Consider the following 18749-nt stretch of genomic DNA (forward strand, 5'->3'; position numbering starts at 1 on the left):
GGTGCTATTTCAATTCACAGCACCTTTAGATGTCATTCGGCTTCTTCCTGCACGACAGCCTGCCCTGCAGATTTAATAATCCACCCATGACATCTGGTATAGTGCTTCATTTATGTACTTAAGACAAAAAAAAGAAAGGATGTGAGGGGTTGACTGATCCTTGATTAAGAGTGAGAGGAAAACACTCTGCTACAGAGGAAAAAATACAAAAAAGGGCCACTAAAGGCCACTGAGACATTTCTGGAGCTCCTCACAGCTTCTGACGGTCCAGCAGCAACACAGGTTTCCCCTTATTAGCCTTCCAGCTCTACAGTTTTACAGATTTAAGTTTGTTTTTGTTTTTTTTTGTAAAAAAAAAATTAAAAAAAAAAAAAAATGCGTGTTCACTTTTGACACATATTTACCCTCTGAGAAAGATTTGCACTCCTGTCTTGGAGTACATATAAAAGCATTATACATATATGCAATTGAAGCATAATAATTTGTGTTCTCTGTTTACCATCATTGGTGAATTATTTTATGTAAATTAACTAATTATCCATCCATCCATCTTCCCCTGCTTATCCGGAGTTGGGTCACAGGGGCAGCAGCCGGAGCAATGAGGCCCAGACCTCCATCTCCCCCGCCACATGGTCCAGCTCCTCTGGGGGGACCCCAAGGCATTCCCAGGCCAGCCTGGAGAAGTAGTCACTCCAGTGTGTCTTGTGTCTTCCCCGTGGTTTCCTCCCAGCTGGACATGCTCAGAACACCTCCCCCGGGAAGCGTCCAGGAGGCATCCTGACCAGATGCCCGAGCCACCTCATCTGGCTCCTCTCTATGCGGAGGAGCAGCGGCTCTACTCCGAGCTCCTCCCTGATGACCGAACTTCTCACCCTATCTCTATGGGAGAGTCCGGCCACCCTGCGGAAGAAGCTCATTTCGGCCGCTTGTATCAGTGATCTTGTTCTTTCGGTCACTACCCACAGCTAATGACCATAGGTGAGGGTGGGAACGTAGATTTACCGGTAAATTGAGAGCTTCACCTTTATGCTTAGCTCCCTCTTCACCATTACGGACTGGTACAGAGTCCGCATCACTGCAGGCGCCGCACCGGTCCGCCTTTCGATCTCCCGCTCCATCCATCTCTCACTCGTGAACAAGACCCCGAGATACTTGAACTCCTCCACTTTCGGCAGGACTTCTTTCCCCTGATCGCCTTGCAGCCGCCTCGACAATGTTGCACGGAACATGGCCCATTCGGACTCAATGTCTCCCATCTCCCTCGAGATGTGGTTGTAGTTCTGCCAGAGGTGGGAATTGAAACTCCTTCTGACAGGGGACTCTGCCAGACGTTCCCAGCAGACCCTCACATTACGTTTGGGTCTGCCAGATCTGACCGGCATCCTCCCCCACCATTGGAGTCAGCTCACCACCAGGTGGTGGTCAGTTGACAGCTCCGCCCCTCTCTTCATGCGAGTGTCCAGGACATGCGGCCACAACTCCAATGACACGACCACAAGGTCGATCAAATAACTGTGGCCTAAGATGCGTTGGTGCCAAGTGCACGTATGGACACTTTTATGCCTGAACATGGTGTTTGTTATCCATAATGAGCAGAGAAGTCCAACAATAAAATGGGTTCAGATGTGGGGGGCATTCCCCCCCAATCACGCCCTTCCAAGTTGCACTGTTGAGTGAGTGCTGACGTGTCCCAGTAGAACAAGGGAGTCCCTGATTGGAGCGCTCTCAAGCAGCCCCTTTAGGGACCCCAAGACGGCTGAAACTGGTAAATTGGTGGGTGCATAGCCACAAACAACAGTCAGAACCTGAGGGAGGCTACCCTCTTGTCCACCGGGTTGAACCTGAACGTACAGGCGCTGAGCTGGGGGGCAATCAATATGCCCACACCTGCCTGGCGCCTCTCACCTGAGGCAACTGCAGAGTAAGAAAAAAAGAGTCCAGCCCGTCTTGAGAGGTCTGGTTCCAGACCCCACACTATGCGTCGAGGTGAGTTAGACTATATCTAGTCTTAATCTCTGTGCCTCGTGCACCAGCTAAGGCTCCCTCCCTGCCATAGAGGTGACATTCCATGTCCCAAGAGCCAGCTTCTGCAGCCAAGGATCACAACCAAGGTCCCCCAATCCAGCCACCACCCGGCTCACACTGCACCTGACTCCCCTTACCCTTCCTGCCGGTGGTGAGCCCAGGGGAAGAGGGACCCATGACAATCCTTCGGGGTGTGCCCGACCAAACCCCATGGGTGAAGGCCTGGCCACCAGACGCTCGCCGTCGAGCCTTCCCCCCGGGCCTGGCTCCAGGTAGAGGCCCCCATGACCCGTGTCCGGGTAAGGGAAAACTGGATCCAAAGTTTGTATTCTTCCTGGGTGGTCTTCCGGGACCGTGCTTTGTCTGGTTAAATTAACTAATTACCTTGTGGTATTTCCCTATTATTTTAACATTTATTGAATCAATTTCTGCAAGAAAAAAAAAAAACATGATCTGGGACAAAATCTAAAAGTTAGATGATATTCTAAATACACTGACATATTGCCAAGCCCTAGTTCTCTGGATGTTAAAAAAAGTAATAGGCCACTATTTTAAGAGCATTAGGTATAACACAGTTTTCTGGCATCTTCTTAGCAACAGCACATTATGTTAAAATCCTGCTCGACTGAAATTTACTTTGAACGGAAAAATTCCGTCAAGCTTTATCACAGATCTCTTCCACGATGCGTTAAAGAAGACACAGCCGTGAACTTCGACCTGCACGAGGTCTGCACAAGGGTATACGATGTTGGTCCAGTTTCCATTCATGGAAAAATTTAAACTGTCTTAAGGAACATACACACAACGCTCAAACAGGGACGTCTGTCAATCTTTGGGATCCATTACTAATGCCTTCTGTATCAACTCTGAGAGGAGAAAAATGGTGGATGGACCTTCTGTTACATCCACACAAAACGCAAAGGCCTTGGCCAAAGTCGCTCAATCCTGAAGTCAATATATAGGGCGCCATGTAACGAGCTACCAATTTTATGTGGTTTCTGATTTATAGTGAGAATCATCTTTCCCCGTTTATGCACCTCACATTTCCAACAATACATCACCAAGCAATATTCATCAGTATGGATTGTGCTGGATGTTGATCTGGAATGCCTTCAGCACTGCATTCATGTGCCACCGTAATTATTCGAGAAATCAGTTTAGAACTTGTGCAGAGGAACACCTACTCAGTGAGTGTTTTTTTTTTTTTCCACATTTTTTTTCATAGTCTTGTGATGTAATATAAGGCAAAAATGTGACATAGCATATGAACACGCTGTTCTTGGATGGAAGAACCTTTCATTTAAGGAAATAGGAGCCTCCTAGGAGCATTTGGGCATTTATTTTTTTGACAGAATGACATAATTTATCTTGCGACATGCTACATATGCCCCTAACTTGAGCTCTCTTAATAAGAGAGTAAGAGTCATAAATGTATGAGCAATTTAGGACAGAGTCAACGTGCTGCATGGCGGACGACATGGTATTTAGTTAGGATTAAAACTAACTCACAAGAACAAGTGTACATGCTTAAATAAGAACAAGCTGCCTCACATTGACCTGCTTTTATAGAGCCAGGCTCACCTCGACAGGAGAGCTGTTGTGATCATCTGCATATTCTTTTGATCTCGTAGCCGGGTCTCTTGGAGCAGCCGTCATTAAGGAAGTTTTCACGACAATTCCCCAGTTCCTCTCGAAACCGAAGCTTCCGCAATGTAGCCCCCCGCCCCCATCCCACCTGTGCCCCTCAACCCACCGCCGCCCCGCCACCCACCTAACCCACCCCCACCCAAGTCCTCTACCTTGCTGCTGCCCTTCACTTCAAAGCCCAGACCAAACTGTCCTTCACTGCAAAGCCGGTGTGTTTGCATCCATGTTGTGTTGCCCTTGGGGTGGGTTAACATCACCCCCAACCGCACCCCCACGCACACAGCCCTCCATCTCATTTCTTCTCCACCCTACCTTGCTGTTTATCCGTCTCAGGGCCCATCGCGTCCCTGAGCCTGCTCTAATTAGCATCCCACACAACACTGTTTATTTACCCAGGTACCGACAGAAGAGGAGGGAGGTGGGAATGAAAGAGAGAGTCAGAATCTAGGAGAGAGAGAGAGCAGGAAAAAGGAAGACAGGGAGAAATGAATCCCAAGAATCAAAGAGCTGTGAGACCCTCTTTCATAGTGGATGCACAGGATAATGATAGTTGGGAAGACGTGATGCAGACAGTCAAAAGTGAAAGACAGAAGTATCCCGCTTCTCTACGCCTCCTCCCCGCCTTTCCCACCGCTTCATCTGAGATGCAGAGCAACTAAAATTAGCACGATGGCATCCTCTTGCTCTCACAGTCCCCATTGAAGTTGTCCCCTTTGCGTTGAGTGATCATTAAGATGTGACTGGGAGTACAGGTGTCAGTGTCCCAGTTGAGGCGGCAGGAGATGCTTCTTCTCTACAGAGCGCTGGGAACAATGAGCCTTCCTTTACAGCTGGTTCATATCGACTAATTGATGAAAGACAAATGGACAGTGGGATCTCAACGGGAAAGGTACACTGCAAGTAGTTTTTTCAGACTGGACAACCAGGAATGGTTGATTCTTACTTGTTATACTTGTTAATAGTGGCGATTGTTTGCAATACTTTCAAAAAAAGTTTGAGTTAGTAGTGATTATTTTTCAAAGTAAAACATAAACAAACAAACAAACGTGTGTGTGTGTGTGTTTGTGTGTGTGTGTGTGCGTGTGTGTGTGTGTGTGTGTGTGTGTGTGTGCGCGCGTGCGTGTGCGTCTTTAGAGGCATTCAAAGACAATAAATTTGATCACTATCACTGATTAGCCACTGATTAACTTAGGTGTTGAATATATCTTGTATTTTATTATTATCAATTTCTTTTTTTATGTTACTGGTTAAGAATAAAAATTGAAATGGAAGCACCCAGCATTAAAAATATAGCATATTTTCACAAAAAATGAACAAAAAAAAACACTATTTTGTCATCAGCACAATGACACGAAGGTCTCTGTGATGCTGTCAGGAATGTTACATTAACCCACCAGAAAACCCCTCTAGTTTCAGTATTCGCAGCTCATAGCTTTCTGAAACTTTTAGAATCGTTGAATATATAGCTGTTCATGTGACAAATTGATTGTTTCCTGCTTTTACTGTATATCTTCAAATTCTCTTCAACCGGTGCGTCCTACAGCCCTTGTCCTACATCAAGAGTGCATGCAGTTGTATTTTTTTATGGCATTAGTTCATAGAGACCCTGCAAGTACGTATACAAGTGTGTATGGAAATTCTCATTTGGCTGTCCCTCTACCTCCCCTTGTTTCCTTCGCCCTCCCTGGCACCACCTCTGAGAGCTGTGCAACCCCAAAGCCGTACCTATGTTCTAGCTCAAAATGCACTTCCTCAGAAAAGTAACTCCATGTTGTATTGACAGGGATCTCGACAGCTGTGTTTGGTCTGCTGGAAACCAAACATTTCCCTCTTTGCATTTCCACACACTCATTTCCACACTGTCTCTGGTCCTCTGCTCGACACTCCTTTCAGGAATTCTCTAAGTGTATCATCTCCAACTCCAAACTAACCTACTTTTTTACCCCCTGCTATCCTTTTTTGAAATACCCAAAAGGCGGCCCTTCAAAATTTCACACTGCACGTGGTAAAAAAAAAAAAGCATACAATTTGATCAAGGAACGTACAGTCATTTGGCAGCAAACAGAAACCTTTGAGAGAACTTTCACAATCCCCAGAAATCACCAGAAAGGGTGTCATTTTTAGATATGTTTGATTCATCTGAAGCAAACACACCAGCATATCGTGATTTCCTCCTTGTGTCATTATGCAACAGTTTTCAATCTTGCAATTTTAGGAACTGTTGAAACACTTCGAGCAGCCTCCACCACGAAAAAAAAACCCTCTTTTGTCAACGCTGCTAGCTCGCCTTTTGCTCTTCTTTTATTCTTCTTCTCTTGGAAGTTCCCCCTCCCATGTTTCCTACTCTTTAGTGCTGTTTGACCTATTCAGAAGGGTCCAAATGTCATGGCAGAGGGAAAGGTCAAGGAAAGGTTTAGCGTTGTAAAGTCTGGATGGCAAAGACAGTCTGGCTGCCCGGGGAAGAATAGTGTTAACACTTTGAAACCTCAAACACACACCTCTAGACACGCACTTGGACACACTGCTGTCACCTCCAGCCCGCGTTCCTGCCACTCAATTCTGGACCTGCTGCCTTACCAACCGTGCACGTGTGTGTGTGTGTGTGTCTGTATGCACTCACTTTGAAGCACACACGCCAGTTCCTCTTTTCTTTTTTATGTGAAAATGAATGATTGAGGGCAGCTTCCATGGAATGACAAATGGCCTCGTTGGATATGAGGTCAAAGGTCACCGGTTGTTCAGGGTTTACAGCATCCTATCATCATTAAACAGAGCAAGTTTTTTACCAATTGAAAGTCCACCCTTTTTTTGCAACTACCTCTGTGAAATAAGTAATTTATTTATTATTAGTTTTTCTTTGAAGTGATTCTTGAATATTCATACTAAACAACTTTGACATAAATAAATGTGACTTTTTGTTTTGTTTTTCTAACTCAGTGAAAGCTAAAAGGCAGCGTCTCCATTTGATTTTATTTTGGAGAGTTTAAGGTATTCTCAATGAGGAATAGTGGTCTAGCAAATGGGGCTTCTCTATTGATTAATCTGCATCCGCATGCAGGGCAGAGCATCAGGATCCTAATTGGAATGGATTTCTCCCTGGCATTGATTCGCTCAGGTGACAGTGGATGACATATAGGTTTGCGCGTGCATGTGTGTGTGTGTGTGTGTGTGTGTGTGTTCGTGCTTGCAAACTATCCCATATGGTGCTGTTATGTTCTATCTTGCAACACTTCTCAATGTTGTCGAACGAAAAGGTATAAAGGAACAGCTGGATTCTCCCAAATCACAGTGTATGTGTGTGCGCGCATATGTGCACGTGTGTGTGTGTTTTGCGCACGCACCCCTCCACCCCCCCACTTCTTGGCCCTTTCATTCAGCATGAGTTGTGGGACGAAACATGGACCTCTGCAAACACTAATTTCATTTTCCCCATGACCGCCCCTGCTCCAGACAGCCCTGCACACAGAGCTACTGCTACGGCTGGAGAGTGTTTTCCCCAGACTAGAGATGAGCAGTTAGCATGCATGCAGGAAAAAGCAATAGAGCACAGATAACGCTTAAGTTCACTCAGGTGGAAAAAACATGGAGTGATCTGATTTCCTCTTGGACTACAAGATCCACTAATCGCTCTCTTGTTATTATGTTGCCCCAAAATCCAAGATATTCTAGTACTTCTCTCTCTTGTTCACTAATTCCAAATTGTATGTGTGTGTGTGTGTGAGAGAGAGAGACAGACAGACAGACAGACAGAGAGAGAGAGATATGATAGTGAAAGATGGCCGCTGGACATGGCTTCACACAGCCGGCTGGCCCCGACCCCCCATGTTCTGCCCTCTTATCTAGCTCAGATCCTGGCCTTTCATCTAGGCTAAAACCTGGGGGAGTTTGGCCTCTGCTGGGTTTTCACCCCTCCTTCCCCTCCAACAAACACACTCACACACACATTCACACTTCATTCCAGACTTGTTCCATCTCCAGGCTCTATCTTTGAGTTCCAGATGAATGTTGCTTTCACCTACAACGGAGATAACAAACCTTACACTACTCTGCTTTTTTCTCTCAGAAGCTTCAGATTTCAAGTTTAATAACACACCACAAGACAAAGCTGGCAGGAGAAAAACTGCCTCCTTAAAATCGGACCAAGCAAATACTGTTTTGACTGGGAAAATGCACAGACATGATACTGTCAATATTTTGAGATTTCGCTTACTGTTATTGATCACCTCCTACAGTTATAATAGCAGCCAACGAACAGGTTGTGTTGGACAATCAGGATGCGGCAGTGAACTTTGGGTCAGTGCGTCACGGTTGAAAATAGCAATAATTATGCAAAGCTAAAAACTGGATCACAACATTTTAATCCATTAATATGTTAACCCTAGAGCAAAGATGAAAGAAGATCAAACAGAGAAGTTTCCGAATTGTTCCATGAAAAAGATGGAATCAATTTAAAAGTAAAACAAATGTGCACAGCAATTGATAATTACTGATCATTGCAGATCCCACTTTTTAAAGACCAAAAGAGCAGGCTTTGTCCCTTCAGTCCATTTACCTTAAGGTTTTGCTATACAGGCCACTTCTAATCTCATCTGCAAGTTACTCGGAAGAGAGTGTGCAAATGTGTCAATTAAGTAAATTAATTTACGTGAAGTTGATCAAAATGACTGATTAATTAGAAAAGAACATTGTAGTTTGGGAGCAGTGCAAAAAAGGCTACTGTCTCTCTTGATTAAATACATTAGGGCATTGTTTACCGTTCCCACTGACTTAATCACTAATCTGCTGTCATCCAGCATTTTTTCCAGCAATTTTTAGATTTCTTTTCAATAGCTCAACTATATATATATATATATATATATATATATATATATATATGCCCAGACTCCAATCTCTTGTCCTATAGGCTGAAAATGTATGTCACATGTGTAGTTATTGAACTTTCTGTTTGGCACCCATGGCCATTTATAAATAATAATTTAGAAAAAGGACGTCATTGCCGCTGTTACGCCAATGTTTCCCTCTTTTGCCATTTGCTCATTTCTTGTTGATCACTCTTAAAACACACGCCATAGAAATTTGCAATCCGGTCAAGTGAGCAGGCAAATTAGTAATCCTTTGACTTAGTGAGACAGGCCCGAAGAGCTCATTGTATTGTTACGGTTTCTTCCTCTATACTGAGCATTGTATGATTGTGTCTATTGAGCTGAATCATTAGTGGTCATATTGACACCCTTGAGGCCAAAATTTTACCCAGAATTGCACGGCCACTGCACATCAAGTACCACACTTTAAATGCCACCCCCAACCCTTAATTTTCAATGGTTCTGTTAGTACAGCTTCAAGTCAACATAAGCATAGTTAGCCATTAGCAAGTAGGTATAATGTGTGAGATTTGAAGAACTATACCGTCCCTCAACAAGTATAGGGCTGTGTGGTAAGCGTATATGTTTGAATACGACAACAATGAACCTAAAGTGGTTCATTTAGCTTGTGATAGGTTCTGACACTTCTCTTAGGCTCTTTAGAAAAAGATACAATATAAAAGTCAAGGATACAAGTTCTATGAAAAAAAAAGTGCTCAATATTTCAGGAGTTGTGACGCTGGAAAATTGGACAGTGTGTGTGAAGCCACACTAGGATGCCACCAGAATGTGTGTTCAACATGCTGCGCTGCCTGATTTATCCTTTTTCTCGACAGTCAATCTGTGTTTCCTGGTCTACCTTTACTTGTGACCCATTTGAGTTTGAGAATATATTTTTGTGTGTTTGTTTAATTTTTGGCCAGGCTGACCCCCTGCTCAACCCTGACCTGCTCCAGGATAAACATCTGTTTCTCACCTCTCAACCTCTAGCGTCACCTGGTAATCTGTCTCCCTTTCTTTTTCTGTCCCTCACATTCTCTACAAAAAACAGGTTTTGTGCATCACCCGAGCTCTGACTTCTGACCTTGGTCAGATTAGCGAAGTTGGCGTTTCAAATCCAGCAGCAGATTGTGAGACATCTGTGACCACATGCATGCATCTCCCACCCCCAATATGTCATGCCCCTTGTAATCAAAACAGGACTCACTCTACCCATTTATTGAATATTTAAAGTCATGTTAACACTCACACATCACCGATTGGATATATTCTCCATAGCTGATACCTGTTAATCTTATCTGGGTGTAAAAACTAAATAAATATGTTTTATATGCAACTCAATCAGACCTTAACACGTGGTGAGAGTTAAACCCAGCCTCAGAGAGAACTAACAAATAGGCACCTTAAATCTAATGCTCACCCATTACCGAGCTGATTGTAAAAGAAAAGTGGTGGGGATATACAAGTCAATTCCACCTTCTGCCCCTTCTTAACTATAAGAATTGTTGTTTTTTTTAATTGATACAGTTAGTGTTCCTTTGTTTTCACACCAGGACCTTGAAAGTAACTGATCAGAACATCACCATGCAAAAGCCTATGGCCTGGGTGGAGACATAAAGCCATTTGGTTGACAGTCTTTAAATTTTAAAGGTCTTTGGAAGTATATATCTAATTTTCCCTTGCTTATGTGCTAATTCGAATAATCCACCTCTGGCAGAGAAACCTTTTTTACCATACATGTTGGTCCTTTGCTTTGCAGTTCTTTTCTGACCAAAGGTTAAGCAATGAAATCCAAGGAACTTATAATAAATCTCTGTGTTGAAATGTGAGCATAGATTGCAGAGATGTGAAAAAGGATTCCTAGAAACCCAGTTAATACAGCAAGTTTCTTACCACATAAATCTGTTTAAATCTTGACGATTGCACGTCAGAAATGTACAGAGTACATAGTTTAAAACCATTTATTCACATCATTGGGCTAACACTAACATAGAAAATACCCAAGCATCATAGGGGCAGCATCATGCTATATTATACAGCAAATTGTGTCTTTTGTCAAACATTATTCAAAAGCCATTGATTACCTTCTACGATGGAAAATGGGATTGTGAAATTGATTGATGACTGATGAATTAGATGACTTTACATTATTCGCAAACATAATGATAACAGGATTACAGTTGACCACTGTATTTAAAAACCAACACCCTCATCCAAATTTCGTCATAAAGTTGGTGGCAAACAATAACAGAACAAGAATCACATAGAGTGATAAAGGACAAAGACGGTATTATAGGTTGAATTATGTATGAAATTTCATTTACATCATTTCAAATACTGATATTGGTAACCACACTCAGTATTATCCTGTAATGTCAACTACTTGTGGCATGAGGCTCTGTAATACATCATGTGAAGGAGAATCTAAAAATCAAAGGAATAAAGCCTTTCACTGCATGAGGGTTCAAAACAGGACATGGCAGCAAGAAGCAGGGCAAAATAATAGGTTCTGAGGACATAATGACTGAGGTGATAATTCACTTAGCCCAGTTGCTAAACTATGGCTCTTGAATATGTTTAACATATGCCTTCAGACCGAGCATATTCTAGCTCTCAGGAGGAAAGCTATCACCATATGTAAACCAGGGAAAGACCCCAAACTCCCCAGCTACAGGCCCATATCCCTAAATATGCACCACTTTGTTTTGTCTCAGAGACTACTTCTAACACATCTCTCCTCGAAAAGTCATGCACAAGAAAATTGCTGAAACTAAACCCAATTTATCAAAGACGGATATCACAAGAAGCTATTAACGGTGGTCTTCGTTCAACCTGACAGCTTCCTGTTACATCATCAAGCCCAGGCTGCTGATCAAAATATGGCTTTTCAACTGGATGTCCTATGTCACACTAGACAACGAGAAAAGCTTCCATCAGACCAGTGAGCTGCCATGGGCAGTGTCTTGGCACCTCTCTTCGATATGTAAACCAAAGACCAGTCCCTACTGGAAAGTGGCAGTGGAATCAATCTAATTGGATGTCTTCGGCATGGTAGCACAGAAGCATGACTTCCCAGAAGCTGAGTCAACCCTGGAGAAAGGGTTGACTCAGACATGTAAGGGTATTATCAAGGAAACCACCTGTGCCCATACCTGAAAAGACCCAAATTTCCCACCTCAAAAACAGGGAAGCAAAAACAGAGACTTACCATATCCTGGAACATTAGGACTAGAAAACAACCAGTATGCAGTATGCCAAAAGTTAACTGTACCCTGTGTAAAGAATACATTGAGAAAACAGAGGCAAGGTAACCGCAAAGAACAGCTTACTATGATGATAAAGAAGCTCTTACTGAAGGGATCACTCAAGCATTCTGAGAACAGCAGCATTAGCACTGTGCTAGACCATTGTTGAGTACCATGACCAACCCTGAACTGTTTGGAAAACTAAACTACTTGTGAGTCTAGGAGGGTCACTGCAATGTATCCCTCAAGAAATGGAGTATAGTAACATCTGACTCGTGTGTGTCCAGTGAACCCCCAAACTGTGGAACCTATGAGATGCAGAAGTGTCCACGATGTGTGCAGAGGACCTGGCCAACCGAATGTTGCTGAACTAACTTCTTTTACTTTCAAAGGCCATAATTTGAATGACTGGACACGAAGAATAATGGGAGTCTCCTTGTGTAACAAATGTGCTTTTTTTTTGCTCCCGTAGATGGAAAAAACTGTTAGCTAGACATATAAAATATGTCCTCTGCATGAACAGCGCATGACCAAAAGTTGATGGAACACAAAGTGTCCCAACACGAAGGTTTATTTTCTATATGTTTTTATAAAAATCAACATAGAATACATCTGTGAGTTTATTTTCTTTGAGACAGACTTCCTTTTTCAATGAGATAAGGTTTTTTTTTTGTCTCCTATAGTTGGAGCTGCAAATGTATGTTATATTTGTCACTGTCAATGTATGTGTGACTGTTTCTGCTTCTGAGTGCTTCATTGATATTTTTGGAGGTTCCACCGAAATATGTTCCATCGACTACTTCCTGGAAGGCCACTGGTCAAGACAACTGTAAATCCTTGACTCGTTTTTGAGATTTTTCTGATATACATTGGCCTCCTCCCAGATTGCAGGGCACGGTGAGTGATCGGGATCAGGAGGGTATTTTAATTTTTTGGAGATAATGATAATTTTATAGCACGAGTCCATCGGAAGATTGTATTTGCAAATACTTGATGTTTTTCTTAATCTAGACTCACGTACACGTTCATTAAGGGTGAATTATTTATTTGTTATGTTTTTTCTATCTCCTCAAGCCGCAGCGCAGGAAAGTACCTGGTGGGGCTGGCCTGGTAAAGTGCATGGATGAGGCAGATTATAATTTGTCGCTTCAGGATCCTTGGGGTTGTGAACTGATAAAGAGCAAAGGGGAGATACAGTCTCCAGCCTATAGAGCTCTGGTCTATGTTTGGAATGTGTGTGTGTGTTACTGCAGATGCTCCTGTTCTTGTTTACATTAGAGTTAGTGTGTCTTGGAGCAGCAGCATTGTGCTGTAGTTGTGAGGAAAAAGAAGTATAATGGTGACTGCAGTATTTAAAAGTGACGTGCATGTATGTTTACTACTACTACTACTAATATTGATGATGATAAGATAATAAAAGTGAGTTATTGTCTGTCCCAGACATTTATTTGTTTCGAAATATATTTGTAAAAAGATTTTCTCATTTTATTGATAATTTATGTTCTATGTATACAGGGGTTGAGGCCCTATTATTTGGTTATTTTGATAGTGTTGGGATAATTGTTAAGATTAAGCAGTCACTATAGCACTTGGAAGGGCTCTGGGGAAAAAAAGGGGAGGAAGAATCCTTTGAATTTTCTTGCTTCAGTCTTTGTGAAAAACCAACAACCCTTCTGATATTAGCCGAGGCGGGCGCATTGTACAGGCTGTGATAAAGATGACAATTATTTACACATAGTAACAGAAAAAATATTGACTCTTCAGGAATGCTATTCTGCCCCCCCTCCTTGTACTCAGGATACAGCTAGTCAGATAGACAAACTTAAACAAAAAGACAAGTGTATGTCTTGTTTATTAACTGTCCTTCGATGTGTTGACTTAGTTTATTTGCAACATCTATAAACAAATATAGCATATTGTTGTTTTAAGTGACAACATTTTATTTTAACATAATTCTTTGGTTCATGAACGGATGATTTTTCTGAATTCTATGCTTCTATCTAAATAGATGTAGAAGTTTCTGTTCTGGATTAATTTCAGATGTAACTGAGGACAACCTTGTCTGTAGAGAACATCTAATAATAAATCGTCAGTTTTTGTTCTGGAGAGAGTTGGGCTGTACCAAACACAATCCTAAGGTCATGCTTGCCTTCTTAGTCTGCAGTATTGATGTAGACCGTAGCAACAGTGACTGGGTTATAAGCGTCACAGAATATGCCGAATTCTCCATTTGCTGCACCACTTGAATGTGTTAATTAGGATACCTACAATTTCCAGATGTTTCAATGACATCCTACACACGTGCTAGTCTTTGAACAACTTTTCGGTGAAGCGTAATCCCATCCACAAGTCAGAGCAACATTTTGTCCTGCCTTGAATGCTAACAGGAGCTACAAATCCTATGGGGTTGCAAAGACTGTTTATGTTTGATAATGCCACTTTCGCAAGTGTAGGGTTTCTGAGGCTGATACTTTTTAAAGATACTTATCTTGGGTAACATCCCAACTCATTCCCAGACTCCTTTGCATGTTGGAGTGGCTACTCCATGGTCTTTGTGTTTTATAATCTGTTGCACGATCTTCTTTGGAAACGTCATCATAACATGGGTGGACATTATGTTGTGCAATCTCAAAATAGAAGAGGCTGGTATATCTTGACCTTCCTTGAGGACACTGACAGCTTCATTACCAGATGTGAAAGATAAATCAATCTTTGACAGAATTGCTGTTCCACAAGGTTTCGTGACGCCATTCTCTCCAGAAGCCTTTCTGAGCCAAGGCAAGTGATGGGTAGTTTGCAAAAACATACACCATCATATGATATTCCACTATGCATTGTTTCAAGCCATTGTTCTCGTGCCAGAGGAAAAAAGAAGAAGTTAAGGTGGTCTCTCCTTGCCAAGAAGCAATGGATCATTTGCTTGATAACTGCTGTGACTGCAGTTTGGAATGTATCAAGGCTCCTAGTACATCCAGATTTGAGTCCAAAGAGAAGAACTTTATTTATACTCAGTCCATCGTAATGTACAATTGAGTCAAAAACTACCCTTATGTGAATGGTAAATTCAAGTGTGAGATTGCTTCTTTCTTAACACCTACAAAACCACAGAACTTGACATTGACTTCAGGAAACAAACCGAATCCATACTAGTCTGATTATCAATAGAGAGGAGGTGGAGGACTTAAGGAGTACCTTGGCATTCACCTATTAGAGGATTTGACGATGAGATCCCTGCAAAGACTCTTCGTACTGTGGACCCTCAAAAAAACTGGACTCACAGGGAAACTTCATACCAGCTTCTACCATTGCATCATTGATAATGTCCTGAGCTACAGATGTATGATGTTCTTTAGCACCTTCTGAGAAGACAAGAAAGATAGTGGATCACCAAGACTACACAACAGATAGCCGGTGCTTGTCATCCAAACCAGGAATACATTCACTTTGGCCAGCTGAGATGATCAGGTCCAACCACACACATCCTGGTCAATGTCTTTTTGACACCCCTCTGGCAGGCTCAGGGTCATACAGGCAAAGACAGAAAGGCTGGAACAAAATGCTTCTTCCCCTGCACTGTGAAAACTGGAATGCCTGAGCTGGACATTTGTACCTGAATGCCATCCTAGACAATTTATTTACTTACGTTTTTTTTATTCCTGGTATTTTTTTTACTTATCACTTTATTTTTATTCTATTTCTCTATTTAAATTGCTGCTACCTCACTGTCTTGTTGTGCTGTGCAATGTAACTGAAGACAGGCTGAAGCAGGATGTTTATTGTTTATTGGTAAACCATGGCCTAGGTAAATGGAAAGGGAGTGGAGCAACCCAATTCATTTCCAGTCAGTTGAGTGGGCTCGTTCTTCCATTGAGTTGTTTTTTTTCGTCCGAGCTTGTGCACTGAAAGACTGTCACCAAAGATTTGAGCATTGCTTATCCTCCTTTGTTGTCCACAATTCACCTTATTTGATTCTCAAGTTCCCCTATTCTGACAATTTTTTGTTGAGGATGGTTCACCCATGACGGGTTAAATATAGTGGTCAGATTTGGTTGATGTGCTGTATGTATAAGTGAATGCACCAAAATAAAGGACCTTCTTCTCATTTTAAATGCTTCAGGGGACCTGTAACAATGCTGTTATCTCTCCTAGACTTGAGGTAGTCCATGAAAGGGTCGCTGATACGTACTTTTCTGATATGCATGTTGTGATGACCTATACCAAACTAGTTGGTCAATCGAATGAGCTCTCCACTCGCTGTCAGCTGCAGACCTTAAATGTGGATTTACATGCTCAGCCAAACAATGTGAGTTCTTCACAGAGTATCTTGCATCTGGCCAGAAAGCTGGCAATGTCAGTTATGTTGGCACTTTCTTGCATATATGCTGTATAGCTGAGGGTTGAAACATGGCAACGCTTCATGTGCTGGGACTCTTTGTTATTGGGGATTGATCTATATTGCTTGCAACTAGCAGTAGATGTATTGGCTCCGGCTTAATATAAAGGAATATATCCTCCTTTCTCATCTGATGTGGTTTAATTGCCTCTTATCAGATTATTTCTTATCTAATGAGAAAGTGATGGTTCGTATAATGTATGCAGCATTGTACAGGATCCGCTGATTTTGGGGAAACGTTGACTCATATGTTCCACTGTGCCCCATTTGCTTATCAAATTGAGCTTCAGCATTTTAGTGCCATTTGAATAACAACAATACCTTACAATACAACCTCAATGTAGTATCCATCTAAAATCTAACAAACTTTAGTGTAAAATGTTAAACTTCTAGCTCTAGAGCAGCGCTTCTCAATTATTTTCTGTTATGCCCCCCCCCAGGAAGAAGAAAACATTTTGCACCCCCCCTACTCTCAGCCGCAATGATAAATAGTATAATTTGCCTATCAAAAATTTTTATATGCACACCTCTGCACAACATTGTATCCTTATTAACATTAAAGAAAAGAAAAAAGAAAGAACTATAGATCAACTTGCAATAAAGAATAACTTAACATTTATAACATCACAGTGCTCGCTGAAGTAGCTTTCACAAAGTGGGATGATTGTTGGCAATTTTCGCGCATGTTTTCAGTGAAAAATTCAAGCGGCTTATCAGCGTAATAGGGGGGTAATGTCTTTAGATGCCTTAATTTATTTGGCTTCATACACTGCCAACACACTTTCTTTGTTTTTCCTTGTCTCCCACCGTAGTCGCAGTGAACCCAAGCGCTACATATGCTTCGTCATATTTCCTCGTCTTAGCTTTCAGGTGACTTTCGTTTGTCTCATCATCTCCGTCTCTCGCCGCCTTTATTATCATCGCTGTTGAATATTTTTCCATTGTGTCTCTTGTGGGTTTGCTCATTGCACTTTATATTTCCAACTCTGTGCTGTGTGTGCACATGCACGGTGCAAAAAACCCTCCACTATAGAGCTAATACTACACCATATTCCCTGGGCTCACACGCGCCCCCGCCGGTATTGCATGGAGTTGCACCCACTATTTGTGAAGCAATGTTCGAGAGCCCATACATAGAACTTTTACTAAACCACTACCAGTCCGTCATATATTAGAATTCCTTGAGCCTATTTTTGGATCTCTCATTTCCTTACAGTTGAGGTGTAAATCATTGCATTTTGTTTGTTTTGTTCGCCCTTCAATCCAGTGCCTTTACCCTGATGTTGTAGGTTTCCATTAACTTTTTTTCCTTTCACAGTTTGTAGTATGTACAAACACACTGCTTAATTTAGAATTAAAGGGAAGGATAACGAGTGATTCTCACTCAGACACATTTGGCAGATATAAAAATTGAAGTCTGTTTTGTTGGAAGAAACGTCTCCCATACTGCACTGTTAAAGTGTGAATAGAATTAACATGGTCTGAAAGAGTGTCAGAAGTGAGCGAAGCCATTTTCAGCAGTTATGCTATTTTTCAGTATTCCCAGGCACCTAATAAGCTTCTCTTTTGATCAGCAATTACAAAAACAAATAATGTATTTCTATATGGTGTAATTTGTTTGATTTGTTGATGTTATTGAATCATCTGTGACTAAAAGGTTCAGAGACCTGTCATTTGCTCATTCTGTTGTTGATGTTCACTTTTTTCCTCCTCCATTAAACCCAACTTTGTGTACATGGTGTGATGAGTAGCAAAGAGTTGTCCCTACCAATTTTTCAAGAGCCACATAGGAGGCAAAGAGGATGTGCCTCAAATCCCATGATTTTATTCCACTCTTGTCTTCAGCCACAGTCACAGTCAAACTCGAATCAAATATCCACAGAGAATGAATATCCAGTTTTATGGAGTCATAATGCGGTAGGGGTACTGTATAAATAATCTCATTGCACAGAACTACTTCCAGCTGTTTAACAATATGCCCTTTGCAGCTTTGCCGTCTTTCATTACGTCTCTTTGTTGAACATATAAAGCCTTTTTCCATTTTTTTCCCTTGCACTAAACTAAGTTAGGATGTTTTGTTGTACGTTTGTGTGTGTGTGTGTGTTTTTATGCCCCATGACACCTCAAAACGTTTGCATTTTCTCTTGATTTATGCCGCTGCTAATACGGAGCCCGTTGGAAACTTGCCCGTCTCAAATTGTGCCATTGAGAGCCAGGTCATAATGTGAAATTCAAACCTTAGGCTGTTTACAATTAGCCCCTTTGAAACATTCCACTATAATCTTTCCTGTCTTTTAATATAAAGATACAATATTGATATAAGAGAACTTAGCCTTTGTTTTAAAAGCCATACCTGTGGCTTTTGATTGATGGATGGAAAGTGTATGGTAGATTGAGATATTAAAGACTCGGTTAAAACCTCACTATGAGGTTATAGTTTCCTCATAGAGCTCTGCAGTGTTTTGTAACAACACAGCCAGAAAGGCAAGGCACAGTGTGGAAAAGCCTCATCCCTCTGGATAACCATGAAATGTTATTTGTGAACAAGAGCTGATAAACTAAATCCAGGTCTTTTTT

The 18749-nt window shown here is 41.8% G+C and overlaps 1 protein-coding gene across 2 annotated transcripts in view; it reads left to right on the plus strand.

Annotated features, from left to right (window-relative positions):
• znf438 (zinc finger protein 438) overlaps window positions 1–18749 on the plus strand; it is a 59377-nt gene that overhangs the window by 30874 nt on the left and 9754 nt on the right. The window contains exon 3 of one of the 2 annotated variants that reach the window (XM_086160411.1): window positions 9458–9533. The exons of the other annotated variant lie outside the window; for it this stretch is intronic. The gene's annotated coding sequence lies outside the window, so the exon portion shown is untranslated. The remainder of the gene's footprint in view (window positions 1–9457; window positions 9534–18749) is intronic. 2 annotated transcript variants of the gene reach the window in all.

Source organism: Fistularia commersonii, chromosome 15 (genome assembly GCF_037954325.1).
Source record: "Fistularia commersonii isolate RoL2024-O1a breed Wild chromosome 15, RoL_Fcom_v1.0, whole genome shotgun sequence".
Classification (NCBI taxonomy): Eukaryota; Metazoa; Chordata; class Actinopteri; order Syngnathiformes; family Fistulariidae; genus Fistularia; species Fistularia commersonii.